Source organism: Ischnura elegans, chromosome 7 (assembly GCF_921293095.1).
Source record: "Ischnura elegans chromosome 7, ioIscEleg1.1, whole genome shotgun sequence".
NCBI lineage: Eukaryota > Metazoa > Arthropoda > Insecta > Odonata > Coenagrionidae > Ischnura > Ischnura elegans.
In genome coordinates this window covers 22440092-22452119 of record NC_060252.1, presented here as the reverse complement: position 1 = coordinate 22452119, position 12028 = coordinate 22440092, and the positions used below count along the sequence as shown (strand labels likewise).

The window sequence follows — 12028 nt, the reverse complement described above, 5'->3', positions numbered from 1 at the left end:
CTCAGGGCTACAATATAGCGATTTTTTCTCGTCAAAGGAATAATTTCAGATTTTGAAAAGTCCAATATCAGCTGAGAGAGAATTGTTATCTTCTGATCGGAAGAGATGTCGCATGTAATATCCGAGTAAACTTCCATGAAAACAGCTCAATGGATATTATACGAGGAATTTGAGGACAAGTCTGGTCAATTTTTAGTGCCGACAAATCGGAAATATTATCCTACCCCAAAATTAGACAAGAAAAACTACAGAAGTCACAAGCTGACATGTAATTTTTGTACTTTTCACGAGAGTTTCAGATCATAAAAGATATCATCAAAGGAGGTATATAAAGGAAAAAATCACATTTTTCCAAAGTATATAATGTACACACACCAGAAATGTTACATTTTAAGATTTCCAGAATGATTTAACAATTTCATTGAAACTAAGATTATTTACATAATGCAAAATAAACAAAATAAATAAATCTGAAGTGCACATGATGTAACATTTCTATTAAAATGGATTCAAATTAGTAGGAGAGAATGATGTACAGGTGATGACAGCTGCCACACATCTTGCATTATTCTCAATTTTGCTATGTTCCTTTACCACCAATGACATTGACTACTCGAGTATATGAACCTGTAATTAAAAATATAAATAAAATTTCGTTAATTACACCAAAAGCATTAATTCACAAGTAATTTTAATGAACAGCATCTCAGTGATACATCAAATTCTCACAATCAACAGCCATGATAAAGTTCTATAATGTGTAGATGTTTATTAAACATGCAATCACTTAAGTTTCTATATCATATTTCATGGTTTGAGCAATAGGAAATTAATAAATTAAATTTCAATTGGCAGACAACTTTCGGAAAATTAATTCTATTACCAAGATGGCAATCTTCCTGTCAGCATACAAAATTATAAAAAGGAATAATATGACATTAACATTCCACAACACTGTTACTCAGTGGAAGAACTACTGGGGGAGGAAGGGAAAGATCCCTCCCCAAAGCCTCAGAGAAATAAAAAAATTATTTATAATTATTTTATATATTGAACTGCATCAACTAAAAGTTAAATCTTTAGTGCCAAAATGATTTCAAATGTATTTCCAGGAATGTTATTCTTCAAAAATTTTCTTGGACTGATTCGTTGTCTGATGGGGGGGGGGGGGGGTGCCACCCCAGGCCATCCTATCCTTCCCAAAGCATATTCCTAGTTACGCCATTGCCATTACTCCTTGACACAAATATTTCAACATTTATCAGATCATCTAAAAATATTATCAAATTGAAGACATACAGTCATATTAAACTACTCCATTGCCTAATCTCGACCATCGTATGCTCTCCCCCTTTAAAAAATATTTACATTTTAAAACATTCCAAACAGCGGAATAGGTTCATAGATTTCACATTTAATAGGTATTCTCAAACGTATCCCATATTTTAACCCCAGAATACTGTTTAGCAAAGAATTCATGTCAATGGTGAAGGTACCCCCAATTAATGACCCTCATTATAACGATGAACACCATTTACCTATCTCCATTAACACCATCATGGAATGTGTCATACAGTTTCCTCCGGTATTACATCCATTATAATAACATTCAGACCAGGATTAAGTAGTCAATAGTTATGGAAAAAAATTGACTGTATAAGAGGAATCTCAGAATAGTAGTGAATTTATGCACAGCAAGACCAAACTTGCTTATCAAAACAGACACTAGTAATTATGAAGAACAGATTTCAACCCCAGAAAACTGTTCAGTGAAGGGTTCAAGTCAATGTTCATGGTACCCTCAAATCAATGAGATGAACAACGTTAACACTCTCCATTAACACCGTCATGGAATATATATTCCTTTAAGTACAACATATAATGTAGTAATTTGCCAAAAGGATTAAGCAATCCACACTTCTGGAAAGAAACTAACTTAAAAAGAGGAATCTTTGAATTGCAGTGCATTTATGCACAAAAAAACTAAACTTACCCATCAAAAGAAGTATTCTCAATTATGAAGAAGAGACTTGGCACTAGAAAAAGCTTTGAAAGCAACTTAAGCTATACCAAGAAGGGCAAGTATCGAAGGAAAAATAAATATATTGGCCTATGCTGCTGATGTAGCTTTAAAAGCCTATAGTAAAAGTAACCTCAAATCAGTAGCCCAAGTAGAATAGTAATAAAAGTAGGATTACAGGTAATTGAAGATAAAACTAAATATATGAAAATTGGAAGAGTGGCAGAGCCTAACATTTCTCTGCTGGTATTTGGTAGTCACCATTAACTGCCAAAATGAAATAGATGAAGAGATACAAATGGGGATAAATTAAGTTAATAGATGCTACAGGAGCCTATCAAAATTATCATAGATTCAACTTCTCAATATACCAACTCCAGGTATATATCAACTCAAGATAGATAAAAATTAGAATGTATACTATCATAATACAGCAAGTGCTCTTAAATGAGGCTGAGGTAAAGACCTTAACAAAGCAGCCTTAGAAGAAGTAAATAACTGTTGGAAATTAAATATCGAGAAGGATATATGGTCCAACGTTTGACGAAGGGGTTTGGAGAATACTGAAAAACATAGAGCAGGAAACTTCATAAAACAAGATATTGTCACTGTGATCAGAAGTAGGAGAATTGCATGGCTTGGTCATGTAAGAAGAAGTGAGGAGTGTGGAGAGGTCAACCAGAGGGAAGACACCCACAAGAAAGACCAAGACTAAGATGCAATGACCCAGTGTTTGAGGGCATGGGATGAGTTGGGGAAAAGATGAAATTATGAAATTATGGAGGACAGAGGAGTCTGAAGAGACAACTTGTTGGTGAGGCCAAATATCGACTTGGATTTGAGTATGGAATCATATTACTTGCAATATTTAATTTGATTAAACATGTTTTTGGCTTGAATTCCCCCCTCTCTAAGAACGACTGTTGCACTTATTTGTAATTTGATTTCAGCATTAATCTCATGAACATAATAACATTTTATACATACTAATTTCCTCTGCAAAAATAAGGGGGTACTTCGTAACTGGAACTTTAAAACTTGACTGAAGGATAAAAAGCAGTGGCTTCATAGTATGTGGTTTACAATATCATTGATTAAAAAATTCAACCATGTTGCAATGACCTATTGCAAAATTATTTTAACCATATGCTGAAGTAGAAAATTGAAAGTAAGAATTACAACTCTACAGCATGCTTAAAACACTCTGTTGTACTTCAACCATACAGTATAGTAGGCCCTTATAATGTATTCTACTGAAGACAAAATGATTCTTTGGTGTTCTATACAACAAATACGAGAACTAAACAAGAAACCCAAAAATTACATTTAAATATGAATTATCTTCTGCATGTTTATCGATGAAGCCATAATATCTTTGGAAAAGAATGATGCCAATCTTAAAATGATAAAAATTCAGCCAATCAGTGATGTATAAAAAAAGTAAAGCTTATACTACAATTAAAGTTAAGTTCGAACTCAAAGAGAACCAATGTGTCTAATATTTATATGCCACTTTCATTATGAGGTTTTTGGCTTTTACTTTGTAGTGCACCATTTTCCTGTAGGAACTCTAATGAATTACCTTCAACAAATATATTCAAAGCTACAGACACTAACCTCAACCCTTAAGAAACAAATAAATAGCAATGTGGTACCCTATTCATACATACTGGTGAGAAAGGGTAGTTGAACGTTCAATGTCAGGGTATTTCGTGTAAAATGTAGAACTTGCCCAATCAGTAATTTTAGCATCGTGCACTAGTTCTTCCTATGTTGCTCCCTCGCCAAATGACACCCTTGGAACCTGCTTGAACAGCAGCAGCAACATGCAAGTGATAATGCAAATCAAATTTATTAATTTATTCCAATGGTAAACATTACTAATCACTAGAATATAGAATCAACGCAAAAGGAAATGGCAGAAAGTCCCCCTACGGCTTAGGATAAACACCATAAATGGATTTAGGAGTACAATATCCTAGGTTTATCGCAACATATCACTAAGAAATGCATTTAAAGAAGTTTTTATTGCAACAGAAATCATGATATCTCCAAGATATCATTAAAACCGTATTATTTTCACACAATACCGCATCAGGTCTTGAATAAGTTATATCTACACATTAACAATAAGCTTCCACTCCACTCTTAATAATCACTATTTATATAAGATTTATAAAAGCACAATTAAACGCACAGGCTTAATAAAAGTAAATTTAAAAGTAAAACAATAAGTTCTAGAGAAATGTACATGAATAATATACACACTGACAATAACGCATTGAAATTGAAATGGTGTACAAAGAAATAATCAAAAACTCCTAGTTATCCATAGCCATATTTTTTTTAATAACTCTCAATAATTAGGCATGAATGGTACCGTCCTCTTTGATAATCACAGAAGCCATTTCAGAAAAACCTAATTAATTATATATTTCCATATTTTACAATTAGTTACTAAGCTCGAATACGTACCACAAGTAAATATTCCAAAGATGTTGAAACTTCAAGTACACAGGAGCAGACAGCAGTATAAGCACTGGGCCATGACAAAAGTTCGGTGTTGATGTATTTTTCCGTTTTAACCAGCCCTAGGAATGTAATCCTCTTCAAACAAAACTGGAATTAAAAATTCGGAATGAGTCAAGGAAAAGATTAGTCACAAAAGCGACTCGTCGAGATTTTAATTGCATCCTAAAATTAAGCATTCACACTACTTCGAAATATAATAGTCATTCTTCTCATGAACAACACACAAATAAAGCAATGAAAAGCGGAGTTTCGTCCACTAATATGTATCCGGATATGCAGATTCTAGTCAAAAACGTTATTGTCTTTATTGTTGTAAATGACCGTAAGATTACTTCATACCGGCATTGACAAAAACAAATATTTTTATTGAATACAAAACTAGCAGCACTAATAGTTATTGTTTCACTTTCTGGTACGTATTAAGAACTAAGTCAATCATCTCTGCAACCCAGACTAAATATTATATTTTAGTCACAAAATTTCACATATTCCATTGATGATTAGAAAACATACAAGCACAAAAACACTCGTCAAGAACCTCGCCGGATTATCTGAACCGGAATACACATTTTTTTAAATTACTACTTATACACAGTTCAAACCTAATAATTGGAATATGTGGATCAGCACTATTAAAAATTTAAGGTAATAGTATTAAAGGAACCATTATGTGTAGAAAAACTTACCTCACGTAGGCGGGAAGACGTTGTTTGGTGTCACTTGTCCCTTCGGCATATTTGAAGCCATTTCGCTCTTCTCTCAATATTTTGAGGGAAAATAAAATTTTTAAACACGTCCTTGGTGCTAATGTAGCAATTAGGAGCCGAACTACAACTTATTGTGCCGTATTTCTACTACAAATAACGGAAAATCTTGCCGAGCAACTGCCGGCCACATTCACTTTCATAACGTAAACAACGAGTGCAGAGAACAAAGATGGTAGGATGCGACGACTCAACTTTGTAGTGTATTATCAACAATCCAGAGGACTCTGTAAATATCTTCAATGTTCCAAGGTACAAGTGTTCCAAGGTACAACACCTTCCCCTACTAGGCTTTCTTCTTTTTAAGGTGATTTTGTAAGCCGCGTTAAATCAATGATAACAACAAGTTAAGGTTACATTTACAGAAAATATATTTTATCATGTAAAAAGTTAAAATTAGTTATTATTTTTTTTTACTTTATTAATTATTATTGTTGAATGTATCGTGATTTTCGCTGCGTACAGTGTGGATAAGACTATTATTGCTATGTTATTGACTTCTGAATGTTTTGGAAGAGGTGCAGAAGCGCATTAAAGAAGCGAATACATTGTTCATCGTTACACCGTACTTGAAAAAAATTATTGTATCAGAACATCTCTACGTAAAGAGCGCGAGATTTAGCTACTTCAGATGCCCCGTTCACATTACCATATTTCTTAACCAGCGTAAGATGACGTCAGAACCAACGCGCGTTCACACTCAACCATGGTCAGAGTCCTCTGGATTGTTGATAATACACTACAAAGTTGAGTCGTCGCATCCTACCATCTTTGTTCTCTGCACTTGTTGTTTACATATAGACAGTGAATGTGGCTGGCAGTTGCTCGGCAAGATTTTCCGTTATTTGTAGTAGAAATACGGCACAATAGGTTGTAGTTCGGCTCCTAATTGCTCCATTAGCACCAAGGACGTGTTTAAAAATTTTAGTTTCCCTCAAAATACTGAGAGAAAAGCGAAATGGCTTCAAATACGCCGAAGGGACAAGTGACACCAAACAACGTCTTCCCGCCTACGTGAGGTAAGTTTTTCTGCACTTAATGGTTCCTTTAATACTATTACCTTAAATTTTTAATAGTGTTGATCCACGTATTTCAATTATTAGGTTTGAACTGTGCATAAGTTGTAATTTTTAAAAATATGTATTCCGGTTCAGATAATCCGGCGAGGTTCTTGACGAGTGTTTTTGTACTTCTGTGTTTTCTATTCATCAATGGAATATGTGAAATTTTGTGACTAAAATATAATATTTAGTCTGGGTTGCAGAGATGATTGATGTAGTTCTTTACTACGTACCAGAAAGTGTAACAATAACTATTAGTGCTGCTAGTTTTGTATTCAATAAAAATATTTGTTTTTGTCAATGCCGGTATGAAGTAATCTTACGGTCATTTACATCAATAAAGGAAATTACGTTTTTGACTAGAATCTGCATATCCGGATACATATTAGTGGACGAAACTCCGCTTTTCATTGCTTTATTTGTGTGTTGTTCATGAGAAGAATGACTATTATATTTCGAAGTAGTGTGAATGCTTAATTTTAGGATGCAATTAAAATCTCGACGAGTCGCTTTTGCGACTAATCTTTTCCTTGACTCATTCCGAATTTTTAATTCCAGTTTTGTTTGAAGAGGATTACATTCCTAGGGCTGGTTAAAACGGAAAAATACATCAACACCGAACTTTTGTCGTGGCCCAGTGCTTATACTGCTGTCTGCTCCTGTGTACTTGAAGTTTCAACATCTTTGGCCGAATATTTACTTGTGGTTCGTATTCGAGCTTAGTAACTAATTGTAAAATATGGAAATATATAATTAATTAGGTTTTTCTGAAATGGCTTCAGTGATTATCAAAGAGGACGGAACCATTCATGCCTAATTATTGAGAGTTATTAAAAAAATATGGCTATGGATAACTAGGAGTTTTTGATTATTTCTTCGTACACCATTTCAATTTCAATGCGTTATTGTCAGTGTGTATATTATTCATGTACATTTCTCTAGAACTTATTGTTTTACTTTTATATTTACTTTTATTAAGCCTGTGCGTTTAATTGTGCTTTTATAAATCTTATATAAATAGTGATTGTTAAGAGTGGAGTGGAAGCTTATTGTTAATGTGTAGATATAACTTATTCAAGACCTGATGCGGTATTGTGTGAAAATAATACGGTTTTAATGATATCTTGGAGATATCATGATTTCTGTTGCAATAAAAACTTCTTTAAATGCATTTGTTAGTGATATGTTGCGATAAACCTAGGATATTGTACTCCTAAATCCATTTATGGTGTTTATTTTTAGCCGTAGGGGGACTTTCTGCCATTTCCTTTTGCATTGATTCTATATTCTAGTGATTAGTAATGTTTACCATTGTAATAAATTAATAAATTTGATTTGCATTATCACTTGCATGTTGCTGCTGCTGTTCAAGCAGGTTCCAAGGGTGTCATTTGGCGAGGGAGCAACATAGGAAGAACTAGTGCAAGATGCTAAAATTACTGATTGGGTAAGTTCTACATTTTACACGAAATACCCTGACATTGAACGTTCAACTATCCTTTCTCACCAGTATGTATGAATAGGGTACCACATTGCCATTTATTTGTTTCTTAAGGGTTGAGGTTAGTGCTGTTAGAGCTTTGAATATATTTGTTGAAGGTAATTCATTAGGGTTCCTAGAGGAAAATGGTGCACTGCAAAGTAAAAGCCAAAAACCTCATAATGAAAGTGGCATATAAATATTAGACGCATTGGTTCTCTTTGAGTTCGAACTTAACTTTAATTGTAGTATAAGCTTTACTTTTTTTATACATCACTGATTGGCTGAATTTTTATCATTTTAAGCTTGGCATCATTCTTTTCCAAAGATATTATGGCTTCATCGATAAACATGCAGAAGATAATTCATATTTAAATGTAATTTTTGGGTTTCTTGTTTAGTTCTCGTATTTGTTGTATAGAACACCAAAGAATCATTTTGTCTTCAGAAGAATACATTATAAGGGCCTACTATACTGTATGGTTGAAGTACAACAGAGTGTTTTAAGCATGCTGTAGAGTTGTAATTCTTACTTTCAATTTTCTACTTCAGCATATGGTTAAAATAATTTTGCAATAGGTCATTGCAACATGGTTGAATTTTTTAATCAATGATATTGTAAACCACATACTATGAAGCCACTGCTTTTTATCCTTCAGTCAAGTTTTAAAGTTCCAGTTACAAAGTACCCCCTTATTTTTGCAGAGGAAATTAGTATGTATGAAATGTTATTATGTTCATGAGATTAATGCTGAAATCAAATTACAAATAAGTGCAACAGTCGTTCTTAGAGAGGGGGGAATTCAAGCCCAAAACATGTTTAATCAAATTAAATATTGCAAGTAATATGATTCCATACTATAATCCAAGTCGATATTTGGCCTCACCAACAAGTTGTCTGTTCAGACTCCTCTGTCCTCCATAATGTCAACCCTTTCCCCAACTCATCCCATGCCCTCAAACACTGGGTCATTGCATCTTAGTCTTGGCCTTTCTTGTGGGTGTCTTCCCTCTGGTTGACCTCTCCACACTCCTCACTTCTTCTTACATGACCAAGCCATGCAATTCTCCTACTTCTGATCACAGTGACAATATCTTGTTTTATGAAGTTTCCTGCTCTATGTTTTTCAGTATTCTCCAAACCCCTTCGTCAAACGTTGGACCATATATCCTTCTCAATATTTAATTTCCAACAGTTATTTACTTCTTCTAAGGCTGCTTTGTTAGGGTCTTTACCTCAGCCTCATTTAAGAGCACTTGCTGTATTATGATAGTATACATTCTAATTTTTATCTATCTTGAGTTGATATATACCTGGAGTTGGTATATTGAGAAGTTGGATCTATGATAATTTTGATAGGCTCCTGTAGCATCTATTAGCTTAATTTATCCCCATTTGTATCTCTTCATCTATTTCATTTTGGCAGTTAATGGTGACAGAAATGTTAGGCTCTGCCACTCTTCCAATTTTCATATATTTAGTTTTATTTTCAATTACCTGTAATCCTACTTTTATTACTATTCTACTTGGGCTACTGATTTGAGGTTACTTTTACTATAGGCTATTAAGGCTACATCAGCAGCATAGGCCAATGTATTTATTTTTCCTTCGATACTTGCCCTTCTTGGTATAGCTTCAGTTGCTTTCAAAGCTTTTTCTAGTGCCAAGTCTCTTCTTCATAATTGAGAATACTTCTTTTGATGGGTAAGTTTAGTTTTTTTGTGCATAAATGCACTGCAATTCTGAGATTCCTCTTTTTAAGTTAGTTTCTTTCCAGAAGTGTGGATTGATTAATCCTTTTGGCAAATTACTACATTATATGTTGTACTTAAAGAAAATGTATATATTCCATGATGGTGTTAATGGAGGGTGTAAATGTTGTTCATCTCATTGATTTGAGGGTACCATGAAAATTGACTTGAACTCTTCACTGAACAGTTTTCTGGGGTTGAAATCTGTTCTTCATAATTACTAGTGTCTCTTTTGATAAGCAAGTTTGGTCTTGCTGTGCATAAATTCACTACTATTCTGAGATTCCTCTTATACAGTCAATTTTTTTCCATAACTATTGACTACTTAATCCTGGTCTGAATGTTATTATAATGGATGTAATACCGGAGGAAACTGTATGACACATTCCATGATGGTGTTAATGGAGATAGGTAAATGGTGTTCATCGTTATAATGAGGGTCATTAATTGGGGGGTACCTACCTTCACCATTGACATGAATTCTTTGCTAAACAGTATTCTGGGGTTAAAATATGGGATACGTTTGAGAATACCTATTAAATGTGAAATCTATCAACCTATTCCGCTGTTTGGAATGTTTTAAAATGTAAATATTTTTTAAAGGGGGAGAGCATACGATGGTCGAGATTAGGCAATGGAGTAGTTTAATATGACTGTATGCCTTCAATTTGATAATATTTTTAGATGATCTGATAAATGTTGAAATATTTGTGTCAAGGAGTAATGGCAATGGCATAACTAGGAATATGCTTTGGGAAGGATAGGATGGCCTGGGGTGGCACCCCATCAGACAACGAATCAGTCCAAGAAAATTTTTGAAGAATAAAATTCCTGGAAATACATTTGAAATCATTTTGGCACTAAAGATTTAACTTTTAGTCGATGCAGTTCAATATATAAAATAATTATAAATATTTTTTTTATTTCTCTGAGGCTTTGGGGAGGGATCTTTCCTTTCCTCCCCCCGTAGTTATGCCACTGAGTAACAGTGTTGTGGAATGTTAATGTCATATTATTCCTTTTTATAATTTTGTATGCTGACAGGAAGATTGCCATCTTGGTAATAGAATTAATTTCCCGAAAGTTGTCTGCCGATTGAAATTTAATTTATTAATTTCCTATTGCTCAAACCATGAAATATGATATAGAAACTTAAGTGATTGCATGTTTAATAAACATCTACACATTATAGAACTTTATCATGACTGTTGATTGTGAGAATTTGATGTATCACTGAGATGCTGTTCATTAAAATTATTTGTGAATTAATGCTTTTGGTGTAATTAACGAAATTTTATTTATATTTTTAATTACAGGTTCATGTACTCGAGTAGTCAATGTCATTGGTGGTAAAGGAACATAGCAAAATTGAGAATAATGCAAGATGTGTGGCAGCTGTCATCACCTGTACATCATTCTCTCCTACTAATTTGAATCCATTTTAATAGAAATGTTTCATCATGTGCACTTCAGATTTATTTATTTTGCTTATTTTGCATTTTGTAAATAATCTTAGTTTCAATGGAATTGTTAAATCATTCTGGAAATCTTAAAATGTAACATTTCTGGTGTGTGTACATTAAATACTTTGGAAAAATGTGATTTTTTCCTTTATATACCTCCTTTGATGATATCTTTTATGATCTGCAACTCTCGTGAAAAGTACAAAAACTGCATGTCAGCTTGTGACTTCTGTAGTTTTTCTTGTCTAATTTTGGGGTAGGATAATATTTCCGATTTGTCGGCACTAAAAATTGACCAGACTTGTCCTCAAATTCCTCGTATAATATCCATTGCGCTGTTTTCATGGAAGTTTACTCGGATATTACATGCGAAATCTCTTCCGATCAGAAGATAACAATTCTCTCTCAGCTGATATTGGACTTTTCAAAATCTGAAATTATTCCTTTGACGAGAAAAAATCGCTATATAGTAGCCCTGAGAGCAGTAATAGTAGTTATGGAAATAATTTACCCTGTTTCAGACATAAATATGAGAGTTTCATATCTAGAAAAACGTCCTGTGAAAAGAATCAAAACTTAACTGAAGCGCGAATATTTGTTATTTTTCACGAGTTAAAATTTACAAATTGATAGTAAAGTGTTCCTAGTACCTCAAGACTGAATATATTATAATTTATAATTACCGAAAATGCGACAGGAATCGCGTATTTATGAAAAAACTGGCATTATATCACTTTCCCCCATAAGACTCTATAGAGACGGAAGAACTAAAATGGCGGACGTCTCAATTCCCATAGTGGAAGTGTATGGAACGACTCGACCCTATGAGGGAGTAGTGTAGAGAACTGCCATCCAGAGGACTCTGACCATGGTTAGACCCTGACGACATCTGATGAGTGGTAGAGTAATTCCAAGTGAAAAATGAATTGACAAGAGCGAATAACTTGTTGGAAGGA

The 12028-nt window shown here is 33.8% G+C and overlaps 2 long non-coding RNA genes across 2 annotated transcripts; one reads left to right on the top strand and one right to left on the bottom strand.

The window, feature by feature from the left end:
• Nucleotides 1-565: 565 nt before the first annotated feature.
• LOC124162416 lies at nucleotides 566-4531 on the bottom strand. Its single transcript, XR_006865555.1, has 3 exons — nucleotides 4496-4531; nucleotides 3691-3824; nucleotides 566-627 (listed from the first exon to the last, which is right to left on the bottom strand). It is a non-coding gene; the product is annotated as an uncharacterized LOC124162416 (long non-coding RNA).
• Nucleotides 4532-7041: 2510 nt separating this feature from the next.
• LOC124162278 lies at nucleotides 7042-10967 on the top strand. Its single transcript, XR_006865526.1, has 3 exons — nucleotides 7042-7082; nucleotides 7753-7824; nucleotides 10926-10967. It is a non-coding gene; the product is annotated as an uncharacterized LOC124162278 (long non-coding RNA).
• The last annotated feature ends 1061 nt before the right edge of the window (nucleotides 10968-12028 follow it).